The 12,097-nt window shown below is 49.3% G+C and overlaps 1 protein-coding gene across 1 annotated transcript in view; it reads left to right on the forward strand.

Annotated features, from left to right (window-relative positions):
• Positions 1-239: 239 nt before the first annotated feature.
• The window catches only part of RBFOX1 (RNA binding fox-1 homolog 1), a 1,294,183-nt gene continuing 1,282,325 nt past the window's right edge, over positions 240-12,097 (forward strand). The window contains exon 1 of the mRNA XM_045284033.1: positions 240-299. The gene's annotated coding sequence lies outside the window, so the exon portion shown is untranslated. The remainder of the gene's footprint in view (positions 300-12,097) is intronic.

Raw genomic sequence — 12,097 nt, forward strand, 5'->3', positions numbered from 1 at the left:
TGAGTCTACCCAGAGGTGGCTTGGAGGAAAGGCCTGGTGATCTACGTATGCAAAAGGCAGCCACCAAAAACCCTACAGAGAGCAGCTGTCCCCTGATACACACGTGGTGTTGCCATGAGTGATTCCGGGTCTACTTCTGGCAAGGACTCCCGTTAGACAGAGGAAAGTGCTGTGGCACAATAGAGGAAAACTTTGTCTGACACGACACTAAATCCGTCTCTTCTCTGCTTCCCTAGGAGACGGCCCAGAGAACTCATGCCAGTGGAGCTTACGGCTTCCTTGATCGGACTTCACATTCAGTAAGTGGCCCCCACGCCCGGTTTCGCTCCTCTGTGCCATAAATGTTTCTGAGTCTTTGATCGCGGTCCCCAGATGGGGCAGTTTTGAGCTTCCCCACAAACTCAGCTGTCGGCTCGACCCCTTTCCCTTCTGCTCTGCTGCAGAAGGTTCCCAGGTGGGCCTGTGCTCATGGACTCTGGAAACCCTTATCTCCATGAGTGTAAGCCCATCACCACTGTGCGAAGGTGACACTTTGTTGTTGGTGGGGTTTGACTTGGTTTTCCTATTGCTCAACAAGGTGTTCTCAACAAGGAATCTGATGCCTGCCTGCCCCCCACCCTGTCCCCCGCTGCTCCCTCCCCAGCTCACCCTTAACTGTGCCAGGTGGAAAATCACCTGGACTAGTTCATGACCCCATTAGCCAGGAAGGCTTACAAAACTTCCATTTCCCCTCACAAACGTTCTGAAGCCCCTCGGGTTTCTCGGGGTGTGTGAGCACAATGCATGATGCACCTTGGTCACCAGAGAAAGAAATCCCATCCTATTGAGAGGCTGAGGTCCATTTCAGAAATGTCATTTGCTGTTGTTGTTTTGTTTTGTTTTCCGCAACTAAGCACTTTCTGCTGGCTGCCTTTCTCGTGGACACAAGGACCTTCTTTTTGGTGAAGCCAGCAGAATTTGGTCCGCGCCCCCTGCCCTCCACAACTCGTGTGCATGGTCCCGTGCACGCCCCTTGGAGGGCGGAGGCTGGCTGGCAGTGGTACCCAGCTTTTCCATCAAACCTCAGCTCTTATCTGAAGTTGTTCTATCCACGAACTACTTGTTGTAGGATTGAGTCCTGCCGTAATGGGGCCGTAAATACTGCACATTAAAAGGTTCACATTTAAGGACATAGTTTGGTTGTTTGGTTGTTTGTTTTATGTTTTATGGTGTTGCTTTCATCCTGGGGGTCACAGCTGGCTTGTGGGTGGTGGGAGGAGAGAGTGGGTACATCTCATACCCTCCAGACCATGAAGTAGCTGGTAGACCTGGAAGCCATGGAGATCCAGGCTCGTCAAAGAGAATTCTTTCCAGCCTCTTGGTAGAGCCTGCACTCCCCATACCTGAGTACCTGGGAGTTTGCATTTGCAAGTGGAGAGGAGGACAGGGTGGAGCCAGGAAGAATAAAAAGTTGATGGGCTTGCTGATGGCAGCTTGAAGCGCCTTAGCATTACCCTGCTCAACTAGAGCTGCCTGATCCTACGGGCGCTTAGACCCAAGGCTTTTGTTCCTTATAATAAAGAAAATCCCGGGTCTAATTACCTCCATACCACTTCTATCTTTCGATGCCTTTGAAGTTTGGGCTGCAACTTTTCCTGAAAACTGCTAGGCTGTGTAAGTGAAAAGGATAGTGGGTAGATAGCGTGGGGGGTGCTGTTTGGCACCTAGTCTCTTGATATCTGTTTGGTGTGATGTTAAATCTTCCCATTACTTTATCTTTTCCACTATCAATCCTTATTGTGCTCATTTAGGTCTGGGTGGGGGCTGGTGATGGAAAGAGGGTGGGAGGAGGGCATTGGCAGGGAAGATGGTTCAGATTGTGTGTTTTCGTAGTGTGATATGACTTTGGGAGCCAGCCCTGGACTGGGGCTGATGTTTCTAAGCTAGGGGAGACCCTTTTCCCTGAGATAATTAATGTAGCATTGTGAAGGGATGAGTGTTAATTTGTCTAAGGATATGGTCCTTCCATATCTACAAATGCCATCCAAGGTGGAGGGGGAACCAGAAATGAAAGGGGATAGGAATTTACTGCCCCAGATCAGTGGGCAAATATCCAATCTTCTCTTTTCTTCTAATTAGAAAGGACAGCGAGGAAATACTCCTCCCTGGGGATAATGAAGGGAGAACTACCGCCCAGTCTTCATGTGCCTAGTAGGTTTCATGGCTGCCGTGAGGGTGGACCACTGGGGAAGACAGTGCGCCTCAATCAACTTCCGGGCCATCGGGCCACTTCCGGTAGACTGAAATGGATCCATTCTAGGAGTTTGCCCAAAGGCAGGTGATCTGGCATTTCTGTTGACCATTTGCTGGGTGATGGGGCCACTTGACCCAGAGTGAAATGCAGTCCATCACTGGTTATAAAACCACTCTGTCCTTCACGGGATTTCTTCAAGGACAGAGCTGCCCAGCGGGGATCTGCTCTGGAGGAAGATGGTGGCATTTGGTAGGAATCAACTGCTTGGTCTCGCTCTGTTTCAACATAGCCACGTTAGTGTTGGTGTCAGAAAATCCAGGTGTGTTTCCTGCTTCCAAAGTCGGACTGCCAATCCCTGCTTTACTTCTTCCAAAGGGACCCGTTGGAGCGCAGACATACAGTTTAAGGAGGAGCCATGATCCGGAAAAGAAAAGAAAAGAAAAGAAAGAATGTGCCTTGGTACATTTCAGCTCAGTTTGCACACTGTAGCAAGGTTTGACATCCTTATCCTGGTCATCCTGTTCTTTCTCCCTGCCTCCCTCCCTTCTTTAACCAAGAGCTACAGGGAGATGACTGCACAGTGTGCTTGCTGGGTGCTGGGGATATGATAATAGACAGGCAGACATTGGGCTCTGAATTCCTTGATAAAATTATAAGATCGCATCTTGGAGGGAATAAAATTAGCCACACTGTGAATAGTGGTAGGTGCCACCCAGTCGGTTGGACTCATGGTAACCCTAATGTACAACAGAATGAAGCACCGCCCAGCCCTGTGCCTCCCTCCCAATCCGGCCTGTGACCGGGCCCGCTGTTTCAGCCCCTGTGTCAGTCCATCTTGGTGAGGGTCTTCCTCTTTGTCACTAACCCTCTACGCTACCAGGCATGGGGTACTTCTCCAGGACTGTTCCTGCCCGAGAGCATGCCCAAAGTACTTGAAAGGCCATCTCTCCACGCTCATTTCTAAGGTCTAGCAAATTGAATCCTGGAGTGGGTTATATGCTGGGCTCACACACGTACAACAATGTAAGTAGACCCACCTCAGATGGGAGAGGAAGCACCCCATTACAGGGTAACATTTTCACCTCCATCTTCCCAGGGGACAAGCTCTCTCTCTGTGTATCTGTCTCTTCCTCTGTGTGTGAGTTGTGTCTCTCTCCCTCTTTGTGCATCTCTTTTTGTCTGTCTTTCTGTCTGCCTCTCCTCTTGCTCTCTCTGAAGCTGGCTGGCCTTCCTTACCATCTCCTGGCCTGGCATTCACCATGCATGCCCCACTGAGGCAGCCTGCTCCCTCCACGTCCACAGTTCCGCTCTCTGTGCAGCACCACTGCCCAGGCCTGGCTGCCAACGCATCAATAACAAGCGTGCACTTGGCCATGACCTACCTGAGTCATTGCTCAGGGATCTTAAGGGGTGATTTCCAGCAGATTGGCTTGTGGCCGGGGTCCTCCCTGGTGTCCAGGCAGGGGTTCTCCTCCACCTCCTACTGCTTCACAGCCTGGAGCAGATGGCCCAAGAGCCGGAATTGCCTCCTCAGAGCTAATCTGGCTGCAGGATGGGGACCTCCATGCCTTGCCGGCAGAGCTGGGCTCACTGCCCCAAGGCCTGGCCTTTCCCCTTACCAGGCAGCTCAAGCCCTCCCTACCCCTACCGCCTTCTTTGTGTCCATTTAAAATCCACGGAGGTACAGACATCTCTCTAAAGAGGGTGAGGAATCTCTCTAGCCTGTATAGTTTCAGAAAACCACTCCCTGTTCTCTCCATGCCTCCCCTCCCCCCACCGTCATCTCTGAAATTGCTATGTGCATCTAAGATATGTTTCCTGTGGGCAGGGAGCTGTGCATGATGGTGCCGAGTGTAGGGGTCAGTTCTCATGTTTGCTCATGTGTCTTTGTGTGAGTCTGGGAAGACTAGAGAAACAAACCCATGGACACACATATGTGCATAAGAAAGAGCTTTATATACAAGAGCAATTGAATATTGATTGAGAAAACATCCCCGCCCAGTCCAGACCAAGTCCATAAGGCCAATATTAGCCCAAATGTCCGGTACCAATCTATGAAGTCCTCTTCAGACTCATGAAACTCATGCAATGATGCTGACTGTAGAAGGCTCATGACAGGGCAGCAGTAGGATTGTTGGACTCCTCTTGGGGACGTGAGGTTTTGGAACCTAGGGTGCTTCAAGTGTATGTCAGACGTGCTGTTTTGACTGTCCGCTGCCAATGCATGGTGACATCATTTACATCAGGAGGAAACGCTGTGTCTTGGGCCACCTCCTGGTCCAACGGAATGTTTGACTCCATTACTGCAGCTACTCTGCAATCACTCCCCTTCTCTCCGCTTTCAGCACGAGCATGCTCTTGTGATTCATACGATTTGACTTGACTCATTTGGGCAATGTGAAACACCAAGCCTTTCTTCACAGTGTGTCTTAGTCTAGACACAGTATTTTCCAAAGTAGGCGATTCCAGCCTCCTAAGGGGGGCTGGGATGATCCGGGGCTGGGGGCGGGGGGTGCTGCAGAAGCAGATGCTCACACTCTCTCTTGGATGATGGGCTGCATTACAGAAGTGTTTAAATGTCAGCGGGGCGTTGACTAATGGACTATTTGCTCTGGCCTTTAGGGCAGTGGGTTGGGTTATGTTAATAAGAAAACAATTCTTGAGAAGAAGAATAATGCAAAATACCTTCTCAACTAACTCACTATCATTGAGGCAATTCCTACTCATATCGATCATATAGAACAGAGTAGAACTGCCCCTGAGCATTGCTGGTCAGTAACTGTTTTGGGAAGTAGAGAGCCTCCTCTTTCTCCCAGGTTTCTGCTCTAAGTGAACTTCCATTCAGTTGGTGCCATGCATTTAGAACATGACACAGCAATGCTGTGTATTAACACAGCAGAAAATACAACCCACTACAACCTACACTATCAAGACCCATAGCCACTTGTGTCAGGTGACCAGGCAAATAAGGTTGGGAACCTATGGGAAGCTCCCCTAAAAGCTTCCCATGGGTCACCCTCTGGGATTTGAAATGGTGATCGTGTCCCATCCCTCACCAGAGCTAGGCTGGCCCAGGCGGTGGGTTTTGTGTTATTGTTAGGTGACCTTGAGTGGGTTCCGACCCACAGCACAACAGAAGGAAACACTGCAAGGTCCTGCACCATCCTCAATATTGTTCCTGTGCGTGAGCCCATTGTTGCCAGCACAATCTCAACCCATCACCTTGTGGACCTTTGGCTTTTCGCTGCCCCTCTTCTTTACCAAACATGATGTCCTTGTCCAGGAACTGGTCTCTGCTGACCACATGTCTACAGTATGTAAGATGAAGTCTTGACCTCTTTTCCTCTAAGGAGCACTGGCCACCCTTCTTCCCAGGCAGAGTGGTTTGTCCTTTTCCCGCTCCCTGGGACTTTCCACATTCTCCCCCCGCACCACCATTCAAATGCGCCTTCATCTCCCGTCTCCCCCATTCAAGGTCCACCTTTCGCGCGGATATGTTTAGAAAGGTCAACTGGCCATTGTCAGCAACAAGAACAGCGGAAACCCGCTGCCCGCAGGAGACGGGGCTGAACGTGTGAGGGATGTCACTTGCTGAACCTTGCCCATCCTTAAGAAGCCCTGGTGGCATAGTAGTTGTGGGTTGGTTGGCTGACCACAAGGTCAGCAGTTTAAAACCTCCAGTGGCTCCTTAGGAGAAAAGCGAGGCGTTCTACTCCTGTACAGAGTTACAGTCTGGGAAAGCCACCGGAGCAGTTCCCACCCTACCCTGGAGGGTCGCCCCAAGTCAGACAGGACTCAGGGGCACTGAGTTTCATTTTTGTTTTTGTTTCTCAAACCATACTCCTCTCCTTGATGAGATGGGTCTCTCGCAGTGTGGGCCGCCACTGCCTCCTCGTGACCCCCACCCTTCCCCTCCCCTCTCCCGGGACCCTTCTTAGGGCTGCTCAGCTGCACCCGCCAGCCCAGGGGCAGGAAAGCAGAGGGAGAAACTGCTCCAGAGACTGGTTAGTCGGTTTGCTGGGCCTTTCTCCTGGAGCAGGCCATCCTGCTTGGTAACGAGGAGGGGCGGGGGAAGGGGGAAGCCCCTCTGCGGACTTTCCTTCCGGTGTCGGTATGACGTCACCGAGTCAGGACCGAGGGCAGCTAAGAACAGCAACGACGTTGTCTTTGTATGCTGCTGAGCCGGTTCTGACTCGTAAGAACCCCGAAGGATAAAGTAGGCGGCCCTGTAGGGTTTTCTGGGCAGGTCTCCTTTTTATTTTGATGGGAGGAGTTTTCCAGGTCCAGAAGGGCTCCAATCGCCAAGCTTTTTGTTTGCAGTTGGGGCACTTAACCATTGCACTGCAGGACCCCTTATCTGTTCCATGAAGCACACACACACCGCACACGCGTGCACACACCTATGTGCACACACATACATGTACACACATCCACACACAGCATTCAGAGAAAAGGAAGCGGGCATAAACCTTTTGCATAATTGAGGGAGAGACTGGATTCGGAAAGTTGTTGGGGAGGTCCTGGGAGAAATGCAAATAAGCCGGTCTGCTAGAACGCAAAGCTCCCTGGACCGCTTATGCAATGCGACTAGATTCATTCTCTGTGCGGCCTTGTTGTCCCCAGTGTCACTCATTGCTGTCCTCCCTGTTCCAATACTTTGAGGTCATGTTCCTGTGTGTTGCTTAACACCCACACCCCCACTTCTTTCTTGATTGTGGTTTAGGTGAACATGCACAGTTCACATTCATTTTCCATTCACGATCTTAACCAGGGGCCCTGTTGACATAGTGGGTGACACGTTGGCCTGCTAACTGCAAGGTCAGCAGTTCGACTCCACAGTGGCTCCTTGGGAGAAAGATGGAGTATTTTACCCCCAACAAGAGTTACAGTCTCAGAAGTCACAGCGACAGCCCTATCTTGTGCCATCGGGTTGCCCTGAGTCGGCATCAACCCCATAGCAGTGTGTTTTGTTTGTTTCCCGACTTGGGTTACCATCCCCTCAATGCAAATGCATAATTCCCACCTTCTTGCTGGGACCCCTGTTCCTGTCTGTCCTTCACTGCTTCTCCTTATCTTTAGCGTTCCCTGTTGTGCTGCTAACCCCGAGTCAGCAGCTCAAACCCACCAGCCTCTCCCAGGGAGGAAGACAAGGATTTCTGTTCCAGGAAGGAGGGACAGCCTAGGACATCCACAGGGCCAGATCTCCTCGGTCGTACAGCCTCGTTCTGAGCAGACATCAATGCCATGGCAGTGGGGCTTGTTTTGTCTCTTCTCTTTTGAGCAGATGCTGCGTTTTTGATCCTCTAGGTCGGTGGCACTGAGGAGTAATTAAAGCTGCTTTGAACAGCATGCAAAATATCTGTTTTCCAAGTCTGAAGACATCTCCATTTCTGGTCTGATGTTCGTTTGGTGAGGGGAGGTTAGCAGACTCGGTCTTTTGAGCCCTTGTGACTTCTTCAGACTGGCTTCTTTCACTTAGTGGCTTGCAGTGCACATTGGCCCTGCCGGCATGGCTGGGTGAACACTGGACTGCTAACTGCAAGATCAGAGGGTCAGACTCGACCGCCTGTCCTGGGAAAAAAGATGAGGCTGTCTTCTCCCCTGCAATGTAATACCTGGGGAACTCCACACAGGGTCACCATGTCTCGGACCCCACTCCATGGCAGTGGCTTTGCTTTGAGTTCTTTGCATGTAGCTCTTTGCTTCTCCTCTCCAAGTTAACACTTCATTATTTGGAAATAAGGGAGCGAGAGTAGCAACCCACTGCTGTTCAAGCCCACTCTCCACCTCTGTGGCAGGAAGCTATGGCTGCCCGCTTCCCTGGGAACCCCTGGGGGACAGCTCTACTCTGCCCTAGAGGGTTGCTACGGCGTTCACCCAGTAGGCATGGTCTTCTTGTGTTTGGCTAGATGGACCACAGTTTGTTTATCTGTTCTCCTGCTGAAAGGCCTCTGGGTTGCTTCTAATTTTTGACGATGATGGGGGAGGCTGCTATCCACTTGCATGCACCGATTTTTATCACAGGTCTAGTCTTTCATCCGCTGTTCACTTCTGATGTTGTGATGTTTGTTGTTGTCAGGTACCATTAAGTCAATCACAACCAGGGGGACCCTATGGACAACCACACGACACCTGGTCCCGTGTCATCCTCGGGACTGTTATGTTTGAGCCCCTGGCTACAACGACCGTGTTCATCTATCTCGTTGAGATTCTTCCACTTTTTTGCTGACCCCTATTTTACCAAGCATGATGTCTTCTTCTAAGGAGCAGTCTCACCTGGTAACTTGTCCAAAGTATGTGAGCAAAGTGTTCCAAGGAGCAGATTGGCCATGCTTCTTCCAAGACAGGCTTGTTGGCTTTCTGACAACTGTCTATGGAACTTTCCGTGTTCTTCCCCAACACCATCACTCAAAGACGTCAACTCTTTTGATGGCTCATTATTCAATGTTCAAGAGAAAAGCCATGGTGATGTGGTGGGTACCTATGGGGCCACAAACCAGAAGGTCACTAGTTTCAACCCACCAGCTACTTTGAGGGAGAAAGATGATGCTGTCCACTCCTGGAACGATTTACCTCCTCAGAAGACCAAAGGGCCAGTTCCACTCTGTCCTGTACAGTCACTATGAGTACAAACAGACCCAAGGGAAGCAAATGCCTTTTTGTTTTCATGTCTACTTTATAGAGTGGCTCAGTTCTTTCTGCATATCTGGAGATTTGTTAATAGTTTCAATAAAAAGAAATCAAGAAAACTTGGGCTGCATTAAGTTTAAAATCATGCATATTCAAATTTATATCTTATAGCCATCATAGCATGATTTTTAAATATATATAAATGTATATAAATGAAATGTGTATATTTAAGTATATATCTAAATGAAATATATAAATATATTTAAATATCTAAGCCTTTTTTTCTTGAAAGATGCCATTTGTCATCTCTAACATATTATGTATCTAATAATGGAAGAGAGATTTTTCTGTGGGTAATTACGATTTATTATGGAATTTCGAGTTCTTCACCAGGTGGAGGAACAAAGTGTGAGTCGCTGTGCGTCAAGTTTTAGAAAGAGAGATGACTGTTAAAGTCGCTGCCCTTGAGTTGATTCCAACTCATAGTGACTCTACAGGATAGGATAGAACTGCCCCTTTGGGTTCCTGAGGTTGTAAACCTTTGTAGGAGCAGAAAGCCTCACCTTTCTCCCAAGGAGAGGCTAGTGGTTTTGAACTGCTGGCCTTGCAGTTAGCAGTCCAACATGTAACCCACTACGCCTCCTGGGCTCCTCTGAAGAGCGATTAGAGTAAATTAAAATCCCTTTGTTTTTAGAACAGGGGTCGTTTGAAAAGGATCAGGTTAGACTCAGGAGGGTTTTCTAGAGAGACATTTTAGCAGTTGGGGGAAAAATTGCCTTGATTAAAGGAGGAGATAAGAACTTGGAGAGGAAAAGCAAGTGTTCCTTTAGGGTTATTGAGAAATGCGAGTAGTGGTGCTGATGAAGATAAGGACAACTTGTCAGCCACTCAAGAGGAGTAGTTTTATTAAAAGTCAGCGCATGTGCCGGGATGGTCGTTAGACAGTGAGAAATAAACCCAGGACCCTGTGGCTTTGGGCCCTCTTTAATCTGTGTACATGTGCCGGGATGGTCGTTAGACACTGAGAAATAAACCCAGGACCCTGTGGTTTTGGGCCCTCTTTAATCTGTGTATCGGGACTGGGTCATGGGAAGGAAATTCTGTGTGTCGATTCAGGGAAATAAGACTGTAGAGAGAGGGCAAGCAAATAGATTGCTTCTTGCTTGCCAGTCCTGATTAGAAGGCTCCCTGTAGTTTTGTTGAGAAAAATCCATCTGAGCTCAGCAGGAAAGTGCTGTGATTGATTAGTAATGTCTTCCAGGAATACAGGAAGGGGTGGGGGGGGGAGGTTGGTGGTGCTCCAAGTGCCAAGACTAGGGATTGGACTCTAGGCAGTAGAATGTTGCCTCCTGTAGTCAGGATGCAGGAGCCCCTATCAGAGTGACTTGGTGCTGAAATATCCGGACCAACCACCTTCATATTACTCCCAAGCAAGAGGGAGCAGACAAACACCCCCTCCCCCTCCACCCCGTTCTCCCAGGAGTAAAACTGGTTCACTGGGTGGGGATACCCTTAGTATTTCTAACTAAGCCCCAATTCAATGTGGCGGTTTAATGGTAGGAAAAGGTGATGGGATTCTGGTCCTGTAGATGCCTGGAGAAGACCTAGGAAGCTTGAATCCATGAATTTGGGGAGGTGAGTGGGTGCTCTGTCTGAGGAGTGAGCCAGTGCGGGGGAGGGGGGTGGTGTAGCAGTGCATGGACACATCTCGGGAGAGTGAAGCTTCATGTGTCCGCTGTGTTAGCTTTATCTAAGAACTTTGACACAAACATTTGCTTGTTTTAAAGAACGCGGGTCATTTAAATATACAACCTCCTGGTGTGCAGCCAGCATTGTCCTCTAGTGCAGGGGCTGGTGCCCAGTCTCTCACTACGATGTAAGCAGGGATTCAGAAAGCAGCATGCCGGAAGATGACTCATGGTGCGCTGTGGTGGCAAGCCGCCATCTTGAAATCTCATAGCTTCTTGGCCTTTGGGGTTCCTTGTTTCCTCAGCTGGGAAGAGAAGGTAAGAAAGCTTCTTGGCCTGAGAGCCCTGGCCCAATAAGGGCATGTTGGAGATGCAGAGGGCTTGGGAATTGGGAGTTACCCAGTGACCCATGGTACAATGGAACCTGTGGCCCAGCGAGGCCAAGGTTCCTAGCTGGGGTGGAACCTGGGCATGCCCTCTCAAAGAACCCGTGTGCTGTCAGAGGACTGGTCTGACATCCTCTGGCACACCTCCTCTTGAGACTACAGGCAGACCTCGAAGATATTGCAAGTTCAGGTCCAGACCACCATGACAAAGCGGGTCACGTGATGAAGACAGTTACACACCCAGCGCACAGAAGAACTCGATTGACACTAGACTGTTGTCTGTGAAGTGTGTAATAGCTTGATGAACAAGTTTGAGATAGTATGAGAAGGACCAAACTGTTGGAAAAATGGTATCCATGGACTTGCTCAATGCAGAGTGGCCACCAAACCCCAATGGGCACAAGGTGCAGTATCTGTGAGTCCCAATAAGAGGAAGCTCAAGGAGGCTTGGTCTGCCTAGATGATGGAAACTCTCAGTTTAGCCATATCACCAGCCATCTGTGAGATCTTAGCCAGTCTTAAACCCTCCTTGACTTCCGTCTCCTCCTCTGTGTCAGAGAGAAGATGGAAGTTTCTCTTTATACTGAGAGGGACCATTGAGTTTCAAGTAGATGAGCCCACAGTTTTCATAGCTGCACATGTCCCACCAATGTCCTGGAAGCTCTGTGAACAAGACAAAGTCCAAATCTACAGAAGTACACCAGAGGAGGCCCTGGAGAGTCCTTTCTCCCAGAAGTGAAAACGATCTATACAAAATGGATTTGACAACTGTCTGAAGCCCAGTCCGAGATGAATCGGGTATTTATTGAAAGTCTGCTGCGTGAAAATCCTTGGATTTTCCTTTGTCATTGAGGCTCATGACAATACAAACTCCCTCCCCTAAAAAGAACAAGACAACCCACTGTTGTCAAATCAATGTTACTCAAAGCAGCCCTAGAGGACTCCGTAGAACACCCCCGTAGGGTGGCAATCTTTATGGAAGCCTCTTGCCTGATCTTCCTTCGAAGGAGTGGCTGCTGGCTTCCAACTGACCTTTGGGTTGGCACTGGCAGCCAAATGCTTAATCACTGTGCCACTAGAGTTAATTTCTACCATAAAGGAAATGAAACCTTTTATTGAAAATACTTTTTCTCATTATTGCTATTATTGTTTTTACATAA

Source organism: Echinops telfairi, unplaced genomic scaffold, assembly GCF_000313985.2.
Source record: "Echinops telfairi isolate 266 unplaced genomic scaffold, ASM31398v2 ScPeMD7_5;HRSCAF=22, whole genome shotgun sequence".
Classification (NCBI taxonomy): domain Eukaryota; kingdom Metazoa; phylum Chordata; class Mammalia; order Afrosoricida; family Tenrecidae; genus Echinops; species Echinops telfairi.